This window comes from Zalophus californianus, chromosome 8 (assembly GCF_009762305.2).
Source record: "Zalophus californianus isolate mZalCal1 chromosome 8, mZalCal1.pri.v2, whole genome shotgun sequence".
Lineage (NCBI taxonomy): Eukaryota > Metazoa > Chordata > Mammalia > Carnivora > Otariidae > Zalophus > Zalophus californianus.
In genome coordinates, this window is record NC_045602.1 from 21,988,143 (window position 1) to 22,015,832 (window position 27,690).

The window sequence follows — 27,690 nt, forward strand, 5'->3', positions numbered from 1 at the left end:
GCCCGTGTGAGCTTTCACGTCTCACCACCTCCTCCTGAGCCCACCAGTGGACCTCCACCTTCCCCCTTGACTGCAACTGCCCACCGCACACCATTCTCCTCCCATGTCATAACCACCCCCTCCAGGGGTGGGGGACGTCTCCCGCTGCAGGCACTGTGCCAGCCACCCTTAAACTCACCTCCAGGGAAGGGTCCTGTGAGCCCGGTTGCAGGCGAAGTAGCCAGGCTCACTCAGCGTCGTCGGGGTTGGAGCTCCCAAGAGCGGGACTCTGAAGCCGGGGCTCGGTGTGGGATCCCCCACCCTCAGCAGCTTCCCCTCTCCTGTCCGCCCCCCACCCCCCGCCACAAGTGTCCCAAGGTCCCTCCTTTGCTCCTCTGCCCTCATTCTGACAGTCCCCCAGGCTTCAGCTTGTTGTGATCTTTTGATGTAGTTTTTTGAATGTTGGTGTGTTGGTGGGTCCGGAGACGTCTTTGGTGCAAAAAAAGGTGTTTTATGAAAGCATGGGGATAGGACCCACGGACAGAAAGAGCTTCTGCAGCTGCTGCCTGAAGATTGTAAGAGCCACTGATTCTATACCTTGGGGTCAGGGGCAGTAAAGGTAAGGGAAGTTCCGAAAGGACTTTCATATGCTAGAGAAGACCCAGGTTCCTGGAGGGATGGTATAATCGGCCTATCTCAAGTATTTGTCAATGGGCTGCAGGCGATGAGGACTTTTAATTTTATCTTCATTTCCTTCGGCCTTTGTTTCCCACCTCATTCCCCCTGAACAGCTTTGACCCTTAAATCTTTAAGGTTGTTGAGGGTGGGAGGTCTCATCTTCTGTAACTTCTTGCCGCTGAATAGGGCCGTAGAGTGTAGACAACATTCGTCAACATTGGTCAGTTGGGGAATTTATATATAGGAGTTACCAAAGGTGGAGGCAGCCAATCCAAGGTAGACAACATAGAGGAACCTCCTTGAGTAGAAAGGATCATCTGTCAGCCGGAAGTTATGACAGTGAAGGAGTCTTGGCACCAGCCCAGGAGACATCGGAAAAGACAACAGAAGAGGCTTAATATTATAATAAGATCGAGAACTCTGAATAAAAAAGACCTTTGGTAGTTAACTAAAATTTTCCTCTAGTCCTGTATTGTCCTTTGAAAAGATATTTGAGATCTTCCATGGGTTCACAGGAATAAGAAAGCACATTAGTTTGCTCATTGGTTTCCTGTGAAGGAGATCCAGGTTTTATTCTAGATATATGAGCCCATGAAGAGCGTCCCTCTAATTTTACTGCTGTGGGAGTACATAACATGACCCCTTAGGGGCCCTTCCATTTTGGAGTTAAATCCCCTGCCGTATTAGACTTCCAATCCTTTAAATAAACCACGTCTCCCGGGTTTATATGGGGTGGCTAGTGACAGTCAGATCAGGTTTAGGGAGGATATGGTTTGCATATTCATTTAGAGATTTATGAATTAAGCCAACCTCAAGTGAATAATTTAACAGAGCATTATAGTCTCCATCTATTAATAGGTCTGAAGTGAGAAAAGGTTTTCCATATAGTAACTCAAAGGGACTTAACCCTATTTGTTGTTTCGGGGCAATCCTCATTTTGAGAAGCCCTACCAGTGAGAATAATCCAGTTTTCTTGAGTCTCAATGTTTAGTTGGTAAAATGCCGCTTTAAGGTGCGGTTAGCCTTTTTCCACCTTTCCAGAGGATTGTGGATGCCAGGCTGAAGGTGAATACTAATTAATTTTTTAAAATTTAAAATCAATTAATTAGCATATAGTGTATTATTGGTTTCAGAGGTAGAGTTTAGTGATTCATCAGTTGCGTATAACACCCAGTGCTCATTACATCAAGTGCCCTCCTTAATGCCCATCACCCAGGTACCCCATCCCCCCACCCACCTCCCCTCCAACAACCCTCAGTCTATTTCCTTGAGTTAAGAGTCTCTCATGGTTTGTCTCCCAATAGTAATTAATCTTTAAGGCCCAAGCTATTTGCTGAGTTATTTGTACGATAAAAGATGGTCCGTTGTCACTTTGTGGGGACCAAGGGAGTCTAAATCTAGGGACAATTTGCCTTAGCAAAGTTTTTGTTACTTCAGTGGGCTTTTCTTTTCTGCAGGGGAAGGCCTCTATCCTTCCAGTAAAGGTATCTACCTAAACCAGTATTTCTATCCTTTACATGATGACATTTGCATAAAACCTAATTGCCAGTCCTCCCCAGGATATGTCCCCCACCTTTGGACTGGCCTTAGAAGTTTGGTGGGGGGGCGTTGGAGGCACGAAGAGCCCCCTCCAGATCTGCTTGTACACAAACGGCACAGGACTGACAGACCTGTTTAACGGTAATGATTAAGTGAATCCCATCAAAGGTGGTTTTAACCATTTGTTCCAGGGCCTTTTTACCCAAATAAGTAGTCTGATGTATTCCCTGCATTAATTTCCATTGATTGCCTTTGGGTATAAAGACTTTTCCGCTATCATTTATAAACCAGTCCTGTGCATTTTTTTAAAATTCCCATTCCCGGGCTACTCAGGTTTCTTGATGTGACTAGACTGGGGATATCTCTTCTGTTGGGGTCAGGACTGGCATGAGACTTGGTATTTGCAGCTTTGAGCAGCCTGCTTGGCTGCATGGTCTGCTGTGTTATTCCCTTTAGATTCCATGGGCCCGTCCTTCTGATGTCTCCTGAGACGAATTACAGCCACCTCTTTGGGTTCGTACACAGCCTCTAAGAGATCTGTTATTTCAAGTCCATATTTAATGGGAGAGTTATGACTTGATAATAGCCCGCTTTCTGTCCAGATTGCCCCATGATGGGCGTCTGTAGGACTAGGAAGGCATATACAGTCAGTGTAGATACTGATTCTGAGGCCCTTTGCCAATTGTAGAGCACGAGTGAGCGCTATGAATTCTGCTTTTGGGGCAGATGTATTTGCTGGGAGAGCTTTGGCTTCAATAGTCTGAGTTAGACTGACGATTGTATACCCAGATTTTCTTATCCCCTTTTCCATGACACTACTGCCATCAGTAAACCAACTGATGGTTTCAATAGGAGAATCTTTTGCCTGATTGGCTACAATAAACAAGATTAATAACCTCTGAACAGTTATGTTCTGTAGAAGTACAATGGTCAGGTCCAGGCATATAATGACAGGTCTTTTTTTTTTTTTTAAGATTGTTTTTATTTATTCCAGAGAGAGAGAGAGAGAGAGAGAGAGATCACGAGTAGGGGGCGGGGCAGAGGGAGGGGGAGAAGCAGACTCCCTGTTGAGCAGGGACCCCCAACGTGGGGCTCAATCCCAGGGCCCTGGGATCCTGACCTGAGCCAAAGCAAAGACACTTAACCGATGAGCCACCCAGAAGTCCTAAGTCTGACAGGTCTTTTTTTTTTTTTCTTAAGATTTTATTTTAAAAAATAAAGATTTTATTTATTTATTTGACAGACAGAGACAGACAGCGAGAGAGGGAACACAAGCAGGGGGGGTGGGAGAGGGAGAAGCAGGCTTCTTGAGGAGCAGGGAGCCGGGAGCCAGATGCGGGCCAGATCCCCGGACCCCGGGATCATGACCTGAGCCGAAGGCAGACGCTTAACGACCGAGCCACCCAGGCGCCCAAGTCTGACAGGTCTTAAGGACCACTCCAAGTGTGTCTAAAAGCATAGCCTGCTATTTAGTAAGTTGCTCCCCCCACCCCATCCGCCCGCTATCATCCATTGGTGGCCTTTAGTTTCTTTTTTTTTTAAGATTTTATTTATTTATTTCACAGAGAGAGACACAAGAGAGAGGGAACACAAGCAGGGGGAGTGGGAGAGGGAGAAGCAGGCCCCCCACTGAGCAGGGAGCCCGATGAGGGGCTCGATCCCAGGACCCTGAGATCATGACCTGAGCTGAAGGCAGACGCCTAATGACTGAGCCACCCAGGCGCCCCTTACCTTTAGTTTCTAAAGCACTCTGGACCTGGTGTGAGGTCATCACAGTTAAGGACTGCCCCATAGTAAGTTTTGAGGCTTCCTCTACGAGGAGGGCAGTCGTAGCCACTGCTCAGAGGTGAGCCAGCCACCTCTGTGCTACCTTGTTGAGCGGCTTAGAAAAATAGCCCACTGGTCTTATTTCATTTCCTGATTTTTGGGTGAGAACTCCCATAGCTTGGCCCTATTTCTCTGCCACATATAAAGTGAAAGGTTTTTCTAAATTTGGTAGAGGGGCACCTGGGTGGCTCAGTCGGTTTAGCGTCTGCCTTTGGCTCAGGTCATGATTCCGGGGTCCTGGGATCAAGCCCCACATCGGGCTCCCTGCTCAGCAGAGGACCTGCTTCTCCCTCTCCCTCTGCCTGCCTCTCTGCCTACTTGTGCTCTCTATCTCTCTGTCAAATAAATAAATAAAATCTTTAAAATAAATAAATAAATAAATAAATAAATAAATAAATAAATAAATTTGGTAGAGCCAAGGCTGGGGCTGATAGGAGTTTAGTTTTTAACATTCTGAAGGCTGTCTGCTGGGCTTTAGTCCAGAGTAAACATTCATCATCAGGACCTTTAATTGAATCATACAATGGCTTGGCTATGAGCCCCAGTCCAGGGATCCATAGGTGGCAAACCTGCCATGCCTAGGAAAGCGCGGAGTTTTTTCTTAGTCGTTGGGGGCTCAAGATCCAAGATAGCCTTTTTTCTATCAGTAGAGTACAGTGACGTGGTGTTAGTTCATATCCCAAATAGTCTACTTTCTGCTTAGATATTTGTACCTTTTTAGGGGAGACATGATACCCTCTGTCTGCCAAGAAATTAAGTGAGGTTTAGGATTTTTATCAGATTTCCTTTGTAGGACTACAGATTAAAATATCACCCACATATTGAATTATAGTCCCTTGAGGCAAAGTGTTACCACGGAGGTCTTTGCTAAGTGCAACCTGGAGTAAGTGAGGACTGTCTCTAAATCCCTGTGGCAAGACTGTCCAAGCTCATTGAACGTGTCTGAAGGGGAGGCCCACTCGAAGGCAAATAGGGGCTGTGTTTCCTCACTTAGAGGGATGCAAAGGAAGGTGTCTTTTATTTTTATTTTTATTTATTTTTATTTTTTTAAAGATTTTTGTTTATTTATTTGAGAGAGAGAGAATGAGATAGAGAGAGAGCATGAGAGGGGAGAGGGTCAGAGGGAGAAGCAGACTCCCCGCCGAGCAGGGAGCCCGATGCGGGGCTCGATCCCAGGACCTTGGGATCACGAACTGAGCTGAAGGCAGGCGCCTAACGACTGAGCCACCCAGGCGCCCCCAGAGCAGGATTTTCAACAGCTCTTTGAGTGACTTCCTGAATTTTGTTAAAATTTATACGTTTAGTAAAGTCTCTTTTCATTCCTTCTATCAGGCAGGTGATCCTATCCGTTCCTCTCTTCCCTGACTATCCTCTTGATAGTTCCAATGTGGTTCAGTATTTGGGACAGCAGTACCCCCCACCGGATAATTCTCTCTGTCCCTTGTTGCCAGTTCATCAGCAAACTCTTGGATGCCTACCCCAGGTACGTTTCCCCCGCCAGGGGTGCAGCAGCAAGTTAGTATGGTATATATATCTTGCCAGGTCAAATCAAACATAATGGATATTTGTTGAAAACCCTCAATAAATGGAGAAGGGTTTTCAGAATATCGTCCTAATTTTTTATTTGACCCAAGTCTGCCCTAGAGAATGGGACATGGACTCTAATAGTGCACATTTCTCCATTAGCAAACTCCCTAAGAGGATATGATTCTGATTTGGGGGGAACTCCGGGGAGATAAGGAGTCCCGCTCCTAGTGTGGTCAGCTGGGCTGGGTCTAGAAGGGCCGTCAGGCTTGTAAGGAGGAGAAGTGACAGGATCAATGTCTTCTTCATTTGGAGAGACCCGTGCTTCCTCCGACAACTTAGATTTAATAGGAGGAGGCCCGTTTAGACAATCATCATCCAATATATCAGGAGGGGGTTTGTTGGTCTGATTAGTGGTCAAACACATTCTGCAAGAAGGCCTTAGGTTGGGGTCCTGATCTAGAGCCAAGAAAGCCTGAACATAGGGTATCTCTGTCCATTTGCCCTATTTCTTGCAATACAGATCTAACTGATAGATCATATTGAAGCTTAATGTCCTGTTAATGGGCCATTTTTCCTTGTCTCCTAAGGAGTACTGAGGCCATGCAGTGTTACAGAAGAAGATTAGTTTCTTTTTCCTTAAATCTTACAATCCAGGGGCGCTTGGGTGGCTCAGTCGTTAAGCGTCTACCTTCGGCTCAGGTCATGATCCCAGGGTCCTGGGATCGAGCCCCACGTCAGGCTCCCTGCTCAACGGGGACCCTGATTCTCCCTCTCCCCCTCCCCCTGCTTGTGTTCCCTCTCTTCGCTGTGTCTCTCTCTGTTCAAATAAATAAAAAATCTTTTTAAAAAATCTTACAATCCAAATTATTTCCAGTGGGTTAAAAGGCCATCCTGAGGGAGAGTCCCTGGGGACTGAAGAAGAATCTCCCATGCTCCTAGAAAAGGAGAGACAGTCAATTGCCAAGAAAAATCCCTCCACCCTGACTCCTGGGTGGTGTCCCATATGCAGGATATGTTAGAGGTTCCTGGAGTCAAGGTGACCTGAGGCGTCCCTCGAACAAAATCTCTATGATCACTGCCTGCCATAAAAGCCCTGTAGGAGGGAGGCCTGCCCTCCCCCCACTTCCCCATCGCATACTAGGCTATGACATGTGCCGGCAGATGGACTGCCTTTGTCTTGCTGTGAAGGCCCCATTGTGCCTTCGCTTGTCTTGCCATGAAGGCCCTGCCATGAAGACCACATAGAACCCGCCATTTTTAACCCATGGAACACCCTAGAAAAGTTGTACAAAAGGAAATTACTCAATTTTGTAACTTCAGTAGTTAGTAGAGGACATTGACAGAAAACAGTAAAGATAGAAATCCATCATGACCTAAGTGACATTCCAATGCATATAAACAGCCAACTTCCCTAGGAAACTTCCCTGATCGGGTTTTAATTCAATTGGTTTTGGCCGGCTCCCAGGGGAGGTCCCAAGCAAAAGCTAGACCCGGGATGTGGAGGGGATCACATTAGACCAATGAGGAGGAAACCTCACACGGAGTCTTAAGATTGGCAGCCGTGGGGCGCCTGGGTGGCTCAGTCAGTTAAGCGGCTGCCTTTGGCTCAGGTCATAATCCCAGGGTCCTGGGATCGAGCCCCGCATCGGGCTCCCTGCTCAGCGGGGAGCCTGCTTCTCCCTCTTCCTCTGCCTGCCTCTCTGCCTACTTGCTCTCTCTCTGTATCTCTCTACCAAATAAATAAATAAAATCTTAAAAAAAAAAAAAAAGATTGGCTGCTGTCCTGGTGGCTTAGGTGGCCGTCCCATGCTCAAGACAGACTACTTTGTATAAGGACAGGAATAAAGAGAGGGCATCAAGATTCTGGGTCTTATTACCATTCCGGCCAGGGTACTAACTTCCAGCCAAAAGGCAGGATTTCTCCTCCCCATAGAGTAGCCACGGGCTGGAGGATTGCAGCCTGAGCAATTGGCATGAAAGTGTTCCAATAAGACCACACTCCGTGAAGAGCCCCCGGAATGAGAGTAAAGGAAAAGGAGAGAAAGTACTCACCAAGTTTACACCGAAGCTCAGGGTCCAGATGAAAAGACTCAAAGCTCCACGTTAGGGCACCCAAGGATATAGTTTTGGAATGCTGCTGAGGTCCAGAACTGACGGCCAAGAAAGAATTCTTGAGACGTCTTTGGTGCAAAAAGGTGATTTTATTAAAACACGGAGACAGGACCTGTAGGCAGAAGGAGCTGCACTTACGATTGTGCGGAGTGACTGATTATATACTTTTGAGTTTGTGGAGGGAGGGAAGGCAGAAGTAATGTAAATTTCTAAGGAATTTCTGTATGCTGAAAGCAGGTTCTACTTTGGAGGACCTTGGAGATGTGGCTCTGGGCAAGATAAGTTGCTTTCAGTCTCTAATAGAACACCAACCTCAAGGCAGCGATGAGGAATGCCACACTCGGCATGTCTCAGGTATTTATCAGTGGGCTGCAAGTTGTAAGGAGATTTTTTTTTTAATGTTTTAATTTAAATTCAATTTAGTTAATATATACTATATTATTAGTTTCAGGGGTAGAATTTAGTGATTCATCAGTTGCATACAACACCCAGTGCTGATTACATCAAGTGCCCTCCTCAATGTCCATCACCCAGTTACCCCATCCCCCACCCATCTCCCCTCCAGCAACCCTCAGTCTGTTTCATAGAGTTCAGTGTCTCTTATGGCTTGCTTCCCTCTTTGTCTTCCTCTTATTTTTCCTTCCTTTTGCCTATGTTCTTCTGTTTTGTTTCTTAAATTCCACAGATCATATGGTATTTGTCTTTCTCTGACTGACTTATTTCGCTTAGCATAATACCCTCCGGTTCCATCTGCGTCATTGGAAATGGCAAGATTTCATTCTTTTTGATGGCTGAGTAGTACTCCATTGTGTGTGTGTGTGTGTGTGTGTGTATGACATCTTCTTTATCCATTCATCTGTCGATGGACATTGGGCTCTTTCCATAGTTTGGTTATTGTGGACATCGCTGCTCTAAACATTGGGGTGCATGCGGCCTTTTGAATCACTATGTTTGTATCCCTTGGATAAATACCTAGTAGTGCAATTGCGGGGTCGTAAGGTAGTTCTAAGGAGATTTAATTTAAGCTACATTTTGTTCTCCTCATCAAGCTGAAGCCTCTCTGCAGATGGCCTCCGAATCCTCCCTCTGGCCCCTAGCACCTCCTATTTCCAAATCCATGAGGACACAGCTTCTTGGCCCCTCAACCTCCTGAGATCTCACTATATAAATTCTCTAAACCCAAATTCCCCCTCTTCCCCTCAAAGCTGTCTCCATCTTGCAGCTTCTCCACTTCTGCCAGGGATGCTGGAATTCTCGGTCATCTTGGGCTTTCATACAAGCCGGGCCTTTCCACGGCCTGGCCAGTCACATATCTTTCACCTTGTAGCTCCCCAAACCACTGCTTCCTTCCTCACTTCATCTCCTTAGAGCTGATCTACCATCACCTTCCCCTTGGCCTTGCCTATGCCTGGGAGACCCTCTGCCCTGAGCTCAAGTCTCTTGTGCATGCCCTGGTTTTTAAAAATCATCCAAGGGCCACCTGGGTGGCTCAGATGGTGAAGCGTCTGCCTTCAGCTCAGGTCACAATCCCAGGGTCTTGGGATCAAACCCCACATTGGGTTCCCTGCTCAGCGGGGAGTCTGCTTCTCTCCCTCTCCTTCTGCCCCTCCCCCACCTTGCACTCTCTCCCTCTCTCTCTCTCTCTCTCAAATAAATAAATCTTTTTAAAAAATGAAAATCATGCCAGCATACATAAAGAGGTCAGCCCAGCAAAGGGCCAGGGAAAACCAGAAGCTATGGCATCTTGGGAGCTCCCAAACTTCCCAGCACAAGCCAAAAAGCAAAATGTTGGCTTCACATCTGCTCAGACCCTTAATCTTCTCCCAAATCCAAACACTCTGACAGTGTACAGAACTTAAACCCCTTCCTGAGCTGACTTCTCCTGAGTTTCAATTCTCTCATCTGAAAATTTAATCAAGTTATTGAAAGGATTGAATGGGGTAATACGTATAAAAGCCCTTAGCATACTTCCTGGGACCTCACTCAGGAAGTGGTGGCCACTGCCTTTACTGGAGACCCAAATACACCCCAGCCCCATCCACCAGCCCTTACACCCCATGCCTCAGCCTTGGAGACTCCTCTGCTGCAGGAAGGGCAGACATGGCTCCTCAGGAGTCATCAGCAAGGGGAAAGCGTGTGACAGAAAACACCTTTAATGTCAAGGGGAGATTGAGTACTACTTACATGGGAGGCAATACCAGGCAACAGGAGAAGCAGAAAAGCCTCAATTTCAGGAGCAGAGAACAGCCCTTTTCTCCCCAGAGCTGTGGTGCTGGCTGAAACTGGGCTGGCCTGTCCAGTTTAGACACAGGTTATGGGAAGAGCTTGGGGGTGGGGGTGGGGCGGCAGGTACCGCCTCCCATGGGAGGCGCTGGACATTTCTCCACCCTGGTGCTTTCAGGGGCCCAGCCCTGCCCAGCCTCCCTCCCTCTCACCTGAATTTACTACTGCTGACTGTGGTCATCCAGTAAGCCTCTGGCCTGGATGTGAGGGCAGGACAGGGATCACCCCTGGGTCAGAGACTTACACAGAGCATTTATTCGTGACTAGTTTTCTTTTGTTCATTTCAGGATTCAGTTTAATGATGTTATTCTAGTAGATATGAGTTGGGAGGAGCTTCAAACTACATCATGAAGAATATTCTACTTCACAACAGTTGATCTGCAAGTCTGGAAGGAATAGCCTGGGAGTGACACCTGGCTCCACAGTGATGGAAGGGAGATAACATTCCAACTGGCCTGGATCCATGTGCACACACACACACACACACACACACACACACACACACAGAAATAAGCCTTATTAAGATGCATTCTGCAGTAATAAACATGCTGTAGGGAGACTGGCACATATACAGACTGCAGGCGGGAATGTATGGGAGGGGTTCAGAATATGTCATCCCAAAATATGCCACTTGGACATTGATTATTTTGAATTACAGGTACTTAAGAAATAGCCAGTCACAAGAAAGATAATCCGATCCTCGTTTAACCTCCTGAAAGCAGCTAAATATCCAATGTGAAAGGTACCCTCCTTGTGCCAGGAAGGTAGAAGGCATTCTTATCACCAGCGACAGAGAATTTAGGGCCGAGAAGGCTGTATAAACAAACTTCGTTAAACTAACTCTTATATTCCTAGTTTTTCACCATCTACTACCCCTAGCCCCAACCCCTCTGTCTTGTCAATTCTTCACAAATTTCTTGTTTCTTTGTCTAAAAGATACAAAAGCTTCCTGCTCTGGTCACATCTTAGGGTCTTCGTTGTCTTGTGAAGACCTCCATGTTCATGTGAAACTTCAACCAAATTTGTGTTCTTTTCTCCTATTCATCTGTCAGGGGTCAGTTTAATCCTTAGGCCCAGGCAGAGACCCAAAGAGTAGAGGAGAATTTTCCCCTTCCTTACATTATTTAATACTTTCTGTATCAAAACTCTTAAAAGTATGAGTCCCCCAACAATTCTGCCATTTGGTTTCCCTTGAAATAATTAGAAAAGGAAACCGAGACTGTTCTGGACTGTTTATAATACCAAAAAACCACGAACAACCTGGAAGTCCAAAAATAGTTCAGTCTATGGGTAGAGTTCCTAGTTTCAAGCAACCAAAGCCATTTCTGACTGATCTAGGTGGGAAAGGGATTTATTAAAAGGAGATCCTATAGCTTTAGTTGTGCAGCCGGGAGTGCAGGGTACCTGGGCCATGGGCAGGACCAGTGCAGTGCACTTCCAACTGCAGCAGTGCCCAGCGCTAGTCATCACCAGCAGCTCCACGGCCTCGGGTTGCTCTAGCAATGCGCCATCTTGCTGAAGCGGCTGCCTCTACCAGAGTGCCTCGAGGGCCTCTCTGCTTTCGTGGTTGGGAACGTGGGGTGGATGCACGCAATGGGCAGACTCTGGATCCCATGCCTGTGCTCCACCAACGAGGGAGCCTAGGAACCAGTTGGGACTCTTGGTTTCTATAGAGGGAGGCTGGCTCTGCTTCTCCTTGCGATGGAAGGGAATTTGGATGCTGAGAGGCCAAAAAGATTGACAAATGTGCACCAGATTAGGAAAATAGATAAAATAAATGATGATACCTGAATAGAAGTGGGATGCTACTGTAAGGGAGCTGAATCTAAATCTATGAACTTGATTTCCCTAGCTGAACTTGATTCTTATCACAAGTGCCCATTCATTGGGGGTGGGAGAAACAGTGGTAAATTAATCTCAGAGAATTTGTGGTTCCCTTCCTGTGGGGTGTATCTAAATTCCAGGGGGCTTACCTAGAGTGACAGCAAACACTCTCTGCTCTAGATTTCCTATGCCGTTTGGGCAGTCTGTCGTCCCACCCACCAGTTTGGCTTGGGGTAGGGGGAATGGACACTCTCTCTTTGGTGTCCACAAACAGCTGTGCTCGGCCTTTCTCACCCTCCCTGTCGCTCTACTTGGCCCAAGTCTGGAAATATTAATCTGACCTCCAGAGCATGAACAAGACTTACTCAGACTCTTATATTCTTCCAAATCTATGGATTACGCCTGAGTTTCTTCTGCTCTCCCTGAGGGCTAGGCTTTGGAGACACTAAAGACAGAAATTAACTCCTTTTTTTCTCTGCTTTCTGCCTCTCTGGAGGCAGTGAATGATGACTACCCTAGCTGACTGAATGGAGAAAGAACCAAGGAAAAATGGAGAAATATCCCTCAGTAGACATTTCAAAATAGTATCCCTTCACACTCTGTACCTGGGTGATATCTTTTTCAGAAAGGTAAGGTCAGGGGTGTCTGGCTGGCTCAGTCGGTGGAGCATGTGACTCTTGATCTCAGGGTTTTAAGTTCAAGCCCCATGTTGGGGGAAGAAATCTCAAAAATAAGATCTTAAAAATAAATAAATGAAAATAAGTAACCAACATATTGAAAGTAAAATATGATTTAAAAAAAGAAGGTAAAATCATGACACATAGTAATATAAAATGAAGACATGTTAAAAGTTTTATTTAACTCGGGACGTCTGGGTGGCTCAGCAGTTAAGCGTCTGCCTTCGGCTCGGGTCATGATCCCAGCGGTCCTGGGATCGAGCCCCGCATCGGACTCCCTACTCGGTGGGAGGCCTGCTTCTCCCTCTCCCACTCCCCGTGCTTGTGTTCCCTCTCTCGCTGTGTCTCTCTCTGTCAAATAAATTAGTGAAGTCTTTAAAAAAAGTTTTAGGGGCACCTGGGTGGCTCAGTTGGTTAAGCAACTCCCTTCAGCTCAGGTCATGATCCTGGAGTCCCAGGATCGAGCCCCACATGGGGCTCCTCTCCCTCTGACCCTCCCCCCCTCTCGTGTTCTCTCATTCTCTCTCTTTCTCAAATAAATAAATAAAATCTTTAAAAAAAATAAAAATAAAAATAAAGTTTTATTTAACTCATTTATTACCGAGAGAACCAGTAAGATATAAAAATTATTAACAAGGAGAATCCAAATAACAAATGCGTATATGAACACTCAGGATGCCGAGATGAATTTGCTAATCATAGAGGCAAGACTGGTCTCTTTCACTGGATGAAATTAATTGCATCTTTACTGGAGAAAATGTATTTATAAGTCTCTAAACAGGAATCATTTACAATTACTGTCAGTTCTCCACATTACCTTTTATTCTACAGAGTTACAAAATGATTAAAGATAACGAAAGGTACAGACACAGTAGAATCGGGTAAGCCCAGAAAGGTCCAAGCCTGGCTTTCCACAGAAAGCGTACTGTGTTAATTCCTAGGGTTGAGTACCACAACACTAAATGGGTATTATAAAACAATGGAAATGGATATTCTCCCAGTTTTGGAAGCTAAAGGTCCAGATCAAGGTGTCTGCAGGGCTATGCTCTCTCTAAAGTTGCCAGCAAAGAATCCTTCCTTGCCTCTTCCAGCTTCTTGTGGTTCCTGGCAAGCCTTGGTGGTCATTGGCTTGTAGACATCACTCAGCCTCCATTGTCGCATGGCATTCTCCCTGTGTCTCTGGGTCTAAATTTCTCCCTTCTTATGAGGACACCAGTCATATTGGATTAAAGCCCACCCTAATGGCCTCATCTTAATTTGACCAAATCTGCAAAGTTCCTATTTCTCACCGTTCTGGAGACGGGAAATCCAAGATCAGTGTGCAAGTATGGTCATGGTCTGGTGAGGGCCTGCTTCCAGCTCTTCTAGGCCTCTTTTATAAGGTACTAATCTCATTCATGAAGGCTCTGGCCTTATGACCTAATCACCTCCCAAAGACCACACATCCTAACACCATCACATTGGGCATTAGGATTTCAAAATATGAATTTGGGATGAACATTCAGCTGATAGCAGAGCCCAGTCTTAGGAGGGCCCTCACCCTTTCATGGGTTTTATCTCCAGGAACCCCACCAGGTGCTCATGGTAAAGACTAGAGAAGATCCCCTTTATGGTCCTGGCATGGTAACCACTTTGAAATAAGTCCAGAGGGTTCTCCATAATAAGGGCCCTCAAGGGGGAACCTTATCAGAGCCTTCTCTTAGAGCCTTCTCTTCAGAGCCTGAAGGAAGAACAATTAGCCAGAACTGACCCTGTCTAGCCTCCATGTCTGATGTAAGAGAAGGGAGAAAAAAGGCTGAGAAATGCTTTTAAAGGTCATAGCCCAGGGACACGGGGCTGCTAAAAAAATGAGATTTAATCATAAGATTATGGAACACTTCCCTTTCCAACACCTTTCCACTGTATCAACACTCCAGGATAGGTGGATCATAACTGGAAAAGCTGCAAATCACAAAGTCTGTTTAGGAAGAAGTTCTTAGGGAAACCCAAAGACAACAGAGGAAATAAAAACAAGGAAATTATAGGAAACAAGCCTATGGTACTCACAGCCATAACAGTTATTAAATATAGCCCAGCTCCTGCCCAGATTAACACAAAGCCTTATACTAAAAACCTACTTACCTCAGTTTCTCTTACCCAATTCATCATGTCTGGCTTTTAGCAAAAATTTACAAGGCTTGTTAAAAAAGCATGAAAGAGGGGTGCCTGGCTGGCTCAGTTGGAGCATGTGACTCTTGGTCTCGGGGTTGTGAGTTCGAGCCCCACATTGGGTGTAGAGATTACTTAAATAAATAAAACTTTTTTTAAAAAGCATGAAAGAATATCATCTGAGGAAACAAAGCAAGTATCAGAACTACACTCAGCTATGACATAGATGTGGAATGATAAGATAGGGAATTTAAAATAACAATGATTGTTAAGACTAATGGAAAAAGTAGACAACATGCAAGAACAGATGGGTACTGTAAGCAGAGAGATGGAAACTCTAAGAATCAAAAAGAAGTACTAGGAAGAAAAAGTGTAACAGAAGTGAAGAATATCTCTGATGGGCTCATCAGCAGACCTAACACAGCTGAGGAAAAAATCAGTATGCTTGAAAATATGCCAATAGCAATTTCTCAAACTAAATGCAAAGAGAAAAAAAAAGAAAAAACAAAACAGAATATGCAAGCATGTGGGACAATTCAAGTGCTCTGAGACTCTGTAACTTTGAACAGCAGGACACATGGCTATCTGGGTCCCTCATAGCACACCCACGTGGGGCTTTTCATTGGGAAGGTAAGGAGACAAATTCATCAAAGTCTACAGAATCACCAAGCTGGATGGGACGGCCACCACTCTGAAAATTACACTATGAATCCCCAAAACCCACTATAGATTTGAGAAAAGGGCAAATGTAAATAGAATAATGTTCAATAACAGGCAGTGTGGACTAAATGAACAAATATGGATCCTGGAGTCAGACCTGGGTTTTGATGTGGCTCTGCCCCTTGGAATTGATTGACCTTGGGCAAGTTACTTACCTTTGAGATCCTGTTTCCCTCTTTCTTTTTTTTTTTTTTAAGATTTTATTTATTTGAGGGAGAGAATGAGAGATAGCACGAGAGGGAAGAGGGTCAGAGGGAGAAGCAGACTCCCCACTGAGCAGGGAGCCCGATGTGGGACTCGATCCCGGGACTCCAGGATCATGACCTGAGCCGAAGGCAGTGGCCCAACCAACTGAGCCACCCAGGCGCCCTGTTTCCCTCTTTCATAAAGCGGGTATCATGATACCTTTCTCACAGGTCTGCTACAGGGATTAAACGAATCATGTACATAAAGTATGCCGGAAATGCTTAATAAATACTTGCTTTAATTCTTATTGAGATAAGTTCAGACTAATGCAACTAAAGGAAAAAATTAGCTGAACAGTAGGGCTGGCTTCATAAAATAACATCAGAAAAAATCAGGTAAAGGCAGTGATGGGTCTTTTTTAGTGTTGTATTTCTTTGGACTCATTTTATAAATGAAAATCCAACTTGGTAGCAGGGTGAGGGGATTCTTTTTTTTTTTTTAAAGATTTTATTTATTTGACAGAGAGAGACACAGCAAGAGAGGGAACACAAGCAGGGGGAGTGGGAGAGGGAGAAGCAGGCCTCCCGCAGAGCAGGGAACCCAATGCGGGGCTAGATCCCAGGGCCCTGGGACCATGACCTGAGCTGAAGTCAGGCGCCCCAGGGTGAGGGGATTCTTTCCAATATTCTCAGCTCTTAGACACTCATCAGGTGTTTAATAAAGCATTGTGCTGTGGAGTGTGACAGGTGGGGAACAAAAAGATGATTAAAGATCTGGTTCTTAGAGTAACTGTTTTGTTCTCTGAAGGTGGTTCTATATATTTAAGTTGTTCCTTGTTTTCACTATTATTCTTGCTAATGCCCAGATGAAGTTGATTTGTTAAGGGAGAATATGGCTTAAAACAAAACCTTCTTATCCTTATCTGTGTAATGTTGGCATTGTGAGACCATGCAGTTCATAGGTTCCTTTGGGCTTGAAGACTCTCTGTATGCTGGTGTGAAATAAATGTAAATTTCACATTGTAGATTTCTGCTATGGGGCTAGGGTAGCTGGAGTCACCCAGGGATTCTTGCTTTATGTTGGCTTGTGGCTATTCTCGTTCCAAGGCAAGATACACTTTTATTTTAAAATTAAACTTTGAAATTTAAAAATAAAAGCAGAAAAAAATGTTTCCTAGGCCAAAAGGAATGATTTAAATTTTTGGAGAGCTCATCAGCATTTCAAGAGTAGTGATAAGCCACTGGAATTTACTTTGATGTTTTCCTCTCAAGCACAGCCACCCCAGCCTCCTGGGGTCCTCTCCCTTGTGTCTCAGTGTTGGGCTGGGTGGCCACAGCTCTGGAATCTGACACTCTCTTAGTCTTATTCCCCACTGCCCTTGTTTGTGTTTCTGTTTAGCCCTATGCCTTTTTTTTATTATTATTATTTTAAAGATTTTATTTTTAAGTGACTTCTATGCCCAACATGGGGCTCAAACCCACAACCCTGAGATCAAAAGTCGCACGCTCTACCAACTAAGCCATCCGGGCGCCCCTAGCTTTATGCCTTTAGATCTTCTACAGGCCTCCTCTCTTGTCTTTCTCTCAATATCCATTTGTCCATCTCCCTGACTCCTTTTTGGTTCCTGCCCCGTGGCACTGACCTGAATATAGAAGTTTGACTTCTCGTTCACTATTGTTTTAAAGGCTAAGTAGACTTCACAATATGTTCTCCACGCTAGGGTTGTCATTGACGTATGGGGAGGGCAAAAACAGAAGGCCGAGGAAGAAATCTAATACAAACCACCTCAGGAATGTTGGAGAACATCCTTTCTTTGAGGACACCTTGAGGAGTAACCGGCTGAAACTGCAGAGGAAGGAACATGACTCCTTGAGAGTCATTCATGGGCATCACAGCCCCTGCACTGGAAAGTCAGCCTTCTGGAAGACTTGTAGGGTAGGCCATGCTGGGGCAGGAAGGGCTCTGCTCTGCATCAGGTAGATGTGGTTTGGAGCCCTGGTAATGCCACTGTAGCAGGGTGACTTTCTGGACTTTCTTCTTGACCTCTCTAAGTCTGGACCTCCTCATCTATTAAGAAATGAGCAAGGCTATCTGCCATGTGGTGTTGTAAGGATCCAATGTGTTCCCGAAACACCCTACTAGTCCTACGCCCCTTCACTTGCCCAATATTCAGAAGCTTGTTGGTAAGGCGATTTGGAACCCCAAACACATTTACTGATAAAAGCCAGCAGCCCTCAGCTTTAAGAAGTCGGGCCCCAACACCAGCCTATCTACTATCCTTTTTCTCTTCCCACACCCCCATTCATGGACTTGACTTTCAAGTCATGATGGGTTCCTTTGCTGCCTGCCAAACACTTCCCAGCTTCCCTACCCACAGACTTTTACTCCTTCATCCTAGAATCCAGCAGGGGCGCCTGGGTGGCTCAGTCAGTTGAGGGTCTGCCTTCAGCTCAGGTCACGGTCCCAGGGTCCTGGGATTGAGCCCTGCATCGGGCTCCCTGCTCCTCAGGAGGCCGGCTTCTCCCTCTCCCACTCCCGCTACTTGTGTGCCCTTTTCACTGTCTCTCTCTGTCAAATAAATAAATAAAAATCTTAAAAAAAAAAAAGGAATCATGCAGCAAATCAATATCCAGGTGAAATCCAAATCAAGCCCTCTGTTCCATTGTAATCTGTTTTAGAACTGACTTCTCTCTCATCTGAATTCCTTTTCTACTTCATCTAAGCTGGTCATATGAACTTTATAAAAATCACAACAAACTTTTTTGTAGCTGTTATGAGAACATCTTTTTTTTTTTTTTTTTTTTTTTTTTTAGAGAGCGTGCGCACACGTGACCGGGGGTTGGGGTGGAGGGCAGCAGAGGGAGAGAGAATCTTAGGCAGGTTCCATGCCCAGTGTAGAGCCAGAGGTTGGGTTCCATCTCACAACCCTGAGATCATGACCTGAGCCAAAATCAAGATTTGGACACTTAACCAACTGAGCCACCTAGGTGTCCCAGCAATGTCATATTCTTATATCTTCTCACACTGTTCCATAACCATTTGTTGTTGAATAAATGAACCATCACAGCTCCATTTGTTGGTGTGTGCTATATGCCAGGCAGTGTGCTATGCCCTTTACAGGTATTTCCTTATGTAATCATCAAGGCAAAGTTTTTTAAAAATGTACTATGATCTTCGCGTTCTGTAGGGAGCTAAGGCTCAGATGGCATAAGTAACTTTCCCAACATCAATTATCCAGAAAGTAGAGCAATGATTCCAACGTAGGGATGTATGACTCCATGCCCTATGCCCTTTCTACTTCCCAGGAGAGATAACCTAGATTGAACGTAAATGAATAAAGCTAAAATCACGTACTGGGGACATTTGCAGTCTCAGGTTTGGGTGCGATTTTCATCAATGTCCCAGGCAGACAGATGACCTCAAAGCTCCTCTTTCTCTTACCAGGCGAGGCAGGCCCAGGAAAGCAGAGTCCAAATTTGAGGTCCACTAAATGCTGCAGAAAACGTTTCCTCCACTAGAGGACTCCCTTCCCCTTAGGCAAAAAGTGCAGCTTCCAAGGAAGGTGGTAGCCAGGGATCCAGGTATTGCCAGCCTGGAGGGGGCTTCACTCCACCTCCCTGAGGCTCAATCCATTTTGCCTAAATCCCTGGGTCCCTGCAGAGCCCGGCCAGCCTGTGAACCCCTAGGGCAATGCCGCAAACTGGAGCAGTGGGAGGGACAAGCCCCTTCCCCACCCCCCAAGTTTTCACAGCCACATCCTGCGCTCCCTGGATCAGGGATACTTTGGTACAGGCCCCAGGCTCATTTTGGGGGCTCCTTGCATAAGCTCAGGATGTGTGGGGCAGGGGGCAGAATAGTAAACCTTCCTCCCTGGAGAAGCGGAGACTGCACGTTGGTAATCCAGTAGTGCATTCCCCAAATGCCGGCCTGACCTGCTTCAGACCCTGAGTCCACTGCAAAGGATGGCCGTGAAAGTGGTCCATGGACACCTCACTTTGGCAGGTTCTGTGGGCCTGCCGCCCCAGTAGGTTTTGCTGAGAGGATGAGGGGGGCACCCTGGGGAGTAGTGAAGCACCATTTTGGTTGAAAATAACTTGTAGAGAGGTGTGAACTACCTCTCTGGCCCTCTCCCGAGGCGGCTGGGAACTCCCTCACCTTCACCCCTTCTCTCAAGCTGGGAAGAGAGGGGTTTCTTCAGTAACCCATTAGAGTTTCCTGGAGGGACCCTTGGGATGGGGTTGGAGGTGAGGATCCAATGGTGCATTTTAATCAGTAGGAACGCCTTTGAAGTGACATTTAGTGAAAAGAGGCAAATTACTAAACCATATCTGAGCTATTATTACCTCTACATAAAATAAAAGATTAAAGACTTGAGAGGGGTTTAGGTAGGTGGTACAAAGGCCGGATGATCCTCCCTCTCTTTTTTTAGATTTGTTGATTTAGTTAAATTACATGTTTAAAACGTGAAGAAAAAAAGGTGAGTGTAAGTTGAGTTATAAAACATTTCCAGAGACTTCGCCAGGTCCTGAAAGGTGGTGTCAGAAATAGGACAGGCAGCTGGATCTGAGAGCTCGGGATGGAGAAGCTCTAGCTCAGAGCAGCCCAGAGAAGGAACTCCGAGTTCGAGCCCCCAAGAGGGGACAGATGCGAACTTAGTTGGCCCTGAGTGGCCGTCCACTATGTACTGTACGTCAGAACATTTTGCTACAACGACCACCCCGCCCTCTCCATCCTGCGGTCCCGCTGAGCGCCCACTTCAAAGGCGTCGTACTGGATCTCGGAGGGAACCAGGCGGCAAAGGGCAGGCCCGGCAGCAGCCGGGCGAGGCGGCCGGGGCATTGTTTCAGCCCCTCGGGTGGGGTCCTGCAGGGGGAGGGGAGGTGGTGTGTCCTCGGGACCCGCCCCGTAGCCCTCCCAGGGGACTCGTGCATCAGCGCGTCCCAGCGCTGGGGCTTTGTGAAGTGTCGTCAGTCACCATGGAAACCCAAAGGAACGCGGAGAGGGGCGCTAGGGGGTCGGCGGGTTCTCGGGCCTCACTCTCCTTTCCCTCTCGGACCCCAGCCCTGCAGCAGGGCCTGTCGGGAGTTGTAGTCCCAAGGCGGCGGCCGCGCGCGGCGGCGAAGATGCGGGGCACCGCCTGTCCCCGCCTCCCCCTAACCTGCTAGCGCGAGGTGGGGAGCATTGGGGAGGAGGCGTCGGGTCGGTGATTGGCCGAGGCCGCCTCCAGCCCCCACCCACGTCCCCTCCCCAGCTCCCGGCTTCCGACTCCAGCGCCCCGCGCGCCAAGGCGGCGATCGAGCGAGCGCGCGTGCAGCCGCCGCCGCCCCGAGCACCCGCAGCTCCCGCGCCGCGGCGAGACCGAGGAGAGACGGACCGACCGACGGACCCTCGCAGCCGCAGCATCCCGGAGGAGTGCGTGATGGCGGGGCGGGCGGTGGGCTTATTCTCTCCGGGCTGGGACATCCTTCTCACGGCCTCTGTTTCCCTGGGAGGCGCACAAAAGGGCTGGGATAGGGGTGCGCCCAGGGGCCCGGCCTCAGGGGACGCAGCGGGAGGTGTGGTTTGGGATTGGGGCGGCCATCGGGGCTTAACTGGGGCCCGAATCGGGTGCTCTTTGTACGCCCACAGAGCGCCGTGCAGGGCCTTGCTCATAGTAGGCGTTTCATGTGTGCTCGTGGGATTGCAAAGAACTGGGGTGAGGAGACGGCTTGGTCGAAGGGGGTTCACTCTTGGCACACAGTAGGCGCCCAACCTTGCTCGTCGAGGGGCAGTGAATGGCTGGAAGGCTGGGCGGGGGCTTCTCTGGCTACCGGCCCGTTCTGCCCGAGTCCTTAGGTCGTCGCTGCCTCTGGCCCCCCACTACCACCCGTACACACACCCTGTGTCCATCTCGCCTCCGGGCTGGGGTTTACCCAGCCTGGACCGGACCCGACGGCCCGTTCCACCCGTCTGGCTAACGCAGCGGTCGCCTAAGGACGACTCGCCTGCCGCCTCCGAGGCACCTGCCTGAACCACAAAGGCCGCCTGTGGCTGCCCGGCCCAGAGCGAACGCCGAGCTGGGTCCCTTCGCTGGAGCCCAGTGCGGGAGCTCTTCCCGCAGCATCGATCTTGGCGGGCGACAGACACCGACGCCCCAGGCTTGGGGAGGGGCAAGAGCCCGAGCCAGAGAGAAGCTGGGATGGGGAGAGGCGGACGCGAGGCCTCCGTCTGAGCAAAGATGGGGAGATGGGGAAGCTGGGTGGGGACCGGTGGACTGGGGGTCTGGGTGGAGGGGAAAGTGGAGACCAGGGTTGGGGAGGAAAGAGAGGGGGCGGGGGGTGGGCCTGAAGAGGGAGAGGAGTGAGGTGCAGGTGGCGCGAGGCGGGGCGAGTCTGGGGCTGATGAAGAATGAGGATGGGAGGAGAGATGCTGGAGGGTGGAGACCGCCGGGGTTTGAGGAGGGTAGACGCCTGGGAGGAGGAGACCCGCGCGGGCCGGGGGAGGGACTCTCTGGGGAGGGAGGGCTCCCAGGGGAGGATGGTCTCCGGTGCAGGGAGGGGCGGGCGTCTGGGAGGCAGGTCTCGGGCCTGAAGACCCTCGGCTCGCGACGTGGAGCCTGGCGGTCCAGGTGGTCAGCTGGGCGTGGCCCTTGGGCAGACGACAGACCCGGGATGGCGGATCGGAGACTGGGCTGAGCTGTCCCCACCAGGAGCTTTGTCTCCCAGTCTGACACAGCCCGTAGGGACTCGCTTCAGGTTTTGCGATAATCCGCAGCGCCGCAGGCACACCCCTTTCTTCTCGGAGCTGAAAGGCTTGGTCCAGTGGCAGATGCTGGCTGGGAGGCGGGATGGGGAACGTCTCCCGCCGGAGAGACCGGGAGAACAATAGCCGGCACTGGTATCCACCCGACCCCGAACTAGGCCCTCCCCCTCCCAGAACTCAAGTGTGCAGTTTTCTGGTGCAGAAAATGCTCCCGTAGAAATCTCAGGGCATGCTCTCGTCTTTTGGGGTTTGTGTTGGGGCATCAAGCCCCGCTGTTAATTCCCTGGTGTGAGTCGCAGGACCCCCCAGACTGGAGGGCGGGCAGAAAGCCCCACCACCGGCTTTGGTGCTTGCTGGCCTCGGCGCCCGCCGCCTGCCCCCTTGCTGGTTGACCAGTAGCCCAGACGTGGCGTGGTGGCCTGCTATGATCTGGAGGTTGTCTCAGTGCAAAGCGAGCCCCCTGAGCAGTCGGCTTTGTCTGCGGAGACTGGCCACGTCTAAGGTCTGTGTGTTCATAGAGGGAGCAGTCAGGGTTGGTGCGGGGATTGTGTGCCAAAATCCAGAGAAGTGGTTTTGGAGATTACCTGCCAAGGGTGCGGCTCCTGGCTCTTAGAGCCTGCAGCCGGGGGACCAAAGCTTCCCATTGCCAGTGACCACACCCAAGCCAGTGTGTCCATCCTTTGCAGATTTTGCCCATATTGTCTGCTGACCTAAGACGGGGATGGCTCTGTGATGGGAGGTGGCTGCTTGCCCATGGGAAAGAAGATGAACAGAAATGGAAGCACAAAACAGGGATTCAGCAGAGCTTTCCATGCACTTGTAGTCTTGCTGGCTGTGTATGCATCTTTCATGTCGGGCTGCAGCATCTTGACATGTGAAAGGACTGCCCAATCCTAAAATTCTGGTTTAGAGGTTTTCTTTGATCATTGTTTAGTTTATATTAAAGGTGACTCTTTAGCATAAGGTTTATATTTTTAAATTGCCATTCATTTAACAAAAAAGTGAGGAGGGAGGGCAAGGCAGAAGCGTTTTTATTCCAAGAGCAAAGGAAGCGTGGATAAAAGACAGAGCATCACAGGACTAATCATTGTGACTTACACTTGCCATTAAGTTAACCGATGAGCCTTTGGCTCTCTCTAGCCTTGAAACCCAGGATTTTCTTTCTTAACCAGGTTGATGCATAAGATTGATGCATAAGACTGTGATGTCACTGTTGGCTCTTGCCCAGAACGTTCGATAGTTGCCAGCCTGAAGGCCTTCTATCTGGGCTATACCAAGTGGTCATAGGAAAGCAAGTAGACTATATCTTGCTGGTTTTCAAGGATGGTGTTTTGAGGCAGTGCCTCTCAGAATTTACAAAACTTGTCTGAGAGGATTAGCTGGAATGTTGTTCATTGGATGTTTTAAGCTAAGTTAATAGACTAGACCTATCTATCTCTACAGTAGATGCAAACCAGGAATCTCAATATTAGAAAACGTAAAATCTGACATGAAGGTTTTTTCTTATGAAAAAGCTCCAGTAGGAAATGTTTTTCTGTCATTACCCAAAGGGAAAAGTTTCAAGAGGGAATGTTTTGTTGGTTTATTCTTTTTGAAAGAATTTTATGGATTTGTTTATGGTTGTAATCCTGTCAAGCACCGTGTGAACATCCAACCCAATATTTTCCTCCTGGGGAGTCCATAGATGAGGAATGCCAGTATGACCAGCCCATTTCTACAGAGAAGATGGAGAGAAAGCAGCATCTCCCTCCTGCCTCCTATGAAAATGTCTGGGAGACAGAGCCCAGAAGGGAGAGGCAGGTGACCCCAGAATAATTCTGGGAGTGCCATTGTTAACTCCCATCTCCCTGACCTTGGGGACCTCAGCTAGGTATATATAAGATGTTCATAGGGGGCACCTGGTGGCTCAGTTGGTTGAGCGTCCGACTTCTGGTTTTGCTCAGGTCGTGATCTCCAGTCCGTCATGGGATCGAGCCCAGCATTGGGCTCCATGCTCAGCACGAGTCTGCCAGATTCTTTTTTTTTTTTAAGATTTTTTATTTATTGAGAGAGAATGATAGAGAGAGAGCATGAGAGGGAGGAGAGTCAGAGGGAGAAGCAGACTCCCTGCCGAGCAGGGAGCCCGACGCGGGACTCGATCCCGGGACTCTAGGATCATGACCTGAGCCGAAGGCAGTCGCTTAACCAACTGAGCCACCCAGGCGCCCTGCTTGAGATTCTTTTCCCTACCCTCTTCCTCCCCCTCTGCTCCATCTCCCTGCTTGTGCGTGCATGCTCTCTCTCTCTTTAAAATAAATAAATAAAATCTTAAAAAAAAAAAAAGCTGCTCATAGGACATGAAGACCTGGCTGTTTTGAGCATAGCCTCTCCAAGATAGAGATATAAGCCAGGATAGTTTCAATATGCTGGATGCACTGGGCATTTCCACCAATGGGAACAGCAAGGCATGCAGCAAGGCTAGTGTACATGATTGGCCCCAGTTAAGTCTGGGGACTTGGTGTAGGCTTCATCTGTGCTATGTCCACCTCTCTCTGTTCTTCTACCATGGATATCTAGGAATTTTCCCTCCTTCATAACAGCTCCTCTGACCCAGGAGTCAGCATAATCCTACATTAGCTCCAGGGAACTATAGGCCAAAGGCTATCACAACTGGACACCTCTCTGGGGTAAATTAGGATTCAGATAATTATACAGAGCCAGAGAAGTCGGTATTATTAGAAAACAATATCTAAGACCCCAGGGTGTCTGGCTGGCTCAGTCAATAGAGCATGCGACTCTTGACCTTGGGGTGATGAGTTTTGGGTATAGAGATTACATTTTTTAAAAAATCTAAGATTCTATCTTTCTGGTGTAAAAATTAACCAAATTCTGATAGAATCTGATCCTGTTCTTTTTTGTTTTCTGAACTATAAGAAAAGAATTTCAGAAAAGTCTTCTAAGACTTAGTTCACAGGATCGTATAGGAGAACAATAATACGGAAAATCTTTGTCAGTGTGAAAAACTACAGGAAGAAGTTGGCGTACTGTGAAATCAAATGAGAATAACAAGGTGTTTGATTTTATTGCACTGCTAGTGAATAAATGAGAAAAAATTTTGGGGTCTCTTTGCTTTAAGTTTTTTTTTAATTAATTTATTTCAGAGAGAGCTTGAGCTTGAGTAGGGGGAGGGGCAGAGGGAGAGAATCTCAAGCGGACTCTGTGCTGAGCGCTGAGCCCCAGGTTGGGCGGATCTCACAACCCTGAATTCATGACCTGAGCCAAAACCAAGAGTTGGACACTCAACCGACTGAGCCACCCAGGCGCCCCTGCCTTAAATTTTTTATATAAAGATTAAAGAAAGGTTCAAATACTGTGGTAGGAATCTTTAATGAAATTTGATATTTGTGTATAAAGCGGGCACATTATATACTTTAACAAGAGAAATTCATGAAGGAATATTGTTCATGTTTTCTTTTATTTCAGTCTTTGAAACTCATTTAACTTAAAAGAAATAAATTTAACTGTAGAATCCCCTGAGCCCTCATGCCCTGCCATTTTTTTAAAAAGATTGTATTTATTTATTTGAGAGAGAGAGAGTGTGTACATTCATAGGAGCCGGGAAGAGCGGGGGAGGGACAAGCAGACTCCCCACTGAGCATGGAGCCTCGAAGCCAGGCTCGATCCCAGGACTCAGATCATGACCTGAACAGAAGTCAGCCGTTTAACCAACTGGACTACCCAGGTGCCCCCCTCATGCCCTCCCATCAATCAGCCTAGTGCTTGTTCCTGTGCTCCTGCCTGGACCCTCTCCTCACAATCCAGACTTAGAGGCAATGTGCACAAGAGGGAGAGCCTGGGCCTGAGCCAGAAAGCCAGGGGTCAGATCCCCACTCTGCCACTTTCTGTCTGTCTCTCCTTGGGCGAATTAGTTTTCTCTTGGGGACTCAGTTTATCCATCTGTACGATGAGGATTATATGAGTTACTGTTTATATAGCATTGAGAGTAGTGCCTGGCACCTAGTAAGCACTCAGCAAATGTTAGTTATCACCACCGTTACAATCTCCCTCAGAATATGCTCACAAGAACAACATTTGGATTCCCTATTTAATCTTTTTTTCTGATTTTTTTTTAAGTAATCTCTGTGCCCAATGTGGGGCTCAACTCGCAACCCTGAGATCAAGAGTTGCACGCTCTAGTGACTGAGGCAGCCAGGTGCCCCTTTTTTTGTTAATTTTTTTCTCCATTTAATCCTTAATTGCAACAGAAAAAATGATTAGGACCCCTTTATGAACTCCCACCCTTGCAAATAGTAGGAATAGCTCTGTGCTGAGTCTGAGCCTCTTTAAGCACAGCTGTTGTCAGCAGCTGAGAACTTGCAGTGAAGAATGTTCCAGAAGTGCTCTGATTCCAGCTTTGCCAAATCATCACCATGTGTGGAGCTAACCTGGCATCTCACCTGCTCCTTCACCATCTAAAAGAACCACCAGACGCCTGTAACCGGTGAGGGGCTGCTGCTCTGAGCTTGTTCTGGTTTTCGTGTGGGAAAGAGCGCTCATGTTTGGTTGTTGACAGTTTGTTGGGAATAAAAATATCTCAGGTCTTTCCGCTAAGAAAGAAACTCAGCACCACAGAATGACTTATTTAACAAACGCTTTCAAAGCATTTACTCTGTGCTAGGGGTTGTTCTAGTTCCTATGAGTTAAGTACTATTATTATCCCCAGTTTACAGTTGAAATAACAGAGGTACAGAAATGACCCAGCTAGAGAAGCGGCAGGACCAAATTTCAAACCCAAGGAGTCTGCTTAGAGTCTGTGTCACTTGGAGGTCTCCAGAGAACAGAACCAATAAGGATTGGCCTATGTGATTGTGGAGTCTGGCAAATATGATATGTATACGGTAGGCCAACAGGCTGGAAACTCTCAGCCAGGAGCTGATGTTAAGCTCTTTTTTTTAGAGAGAGGGAGAGAGGGGGAGGGGAGGGAAGGAGGAAGAGAGAGAATCTTAAGTAGGTTCCACACTCAACGTGGAGCCTGACATGGGGCTCGATCTCACGATCCTAAGATCATGACCTGAGCTGAAATCAAGAGTCGGACGCTTCACTGACTGAGCTACCTAGGTGCCCCTGATGTTGAGATCTTAAGGCAGAATTTCTTCTTCAGGGAAACCTCAGTTTTTCTCTTAAGGTCTTTCAACTGATTGTATGAGGCCCACCCATATTAGTGAGGAAAATCTCCTTTACTTAAAGTCAACTGATGACAGATGTTAACCACATCTACAAACTACCTTCCTGGCAACATCTATAGATGAGTGTTTGATTGAATAGCTAGGTACTATAGCCTAGCCACGTTGACATAAAAAACCAACTATCACAGAGTCTATGCTTTTGAACACTACTCCAAGCTAAGAACCTTACCTGGTGGGTGTAAAGTTTACAGTAAACAAGAGAACTTAGCAATGGGTTATTCCAT

At 47.5% G+C, this 27,690-nt stretch overlaps 1 protein-coding gene and 1 non-coding gene across 4 annotated transcripts in view; one reads left to right on the forward strand and one right to left on the reverse strand.

The window, feature by feature from the left end:
• Nucleotides 1-16,956: 16,956 nt before the first annotated feature.
• On the reverse strand, nt 16,957-17,029 carry TRNAK-UUU. Its single transcript has one exon. It is a non-coding gene; the product is annotated as a tRNA-Lys (tRNA).
• Nucleotides 17,030-20,534: 3,505 nt separating this feature from the next.
• The window catches only part of DPYSL5 (dihydropyrimidinase like 5), a 94,705-nt gene continuing 87,549 nt past the window's right edge, over nt 20,535-27,690 (forward strand). For all 3 annotated transcript variants that reach the window (XM_027624316.2, XM_027624315.2, XM_027624314.2), the window contains exon 1: nt 20,535-20,912. The gene's annotated coding sequence lies outside the window, so the exon portion shown is untranslated. The remainder of the gene's footprint in view (nt 20,913-27,690) is intronic.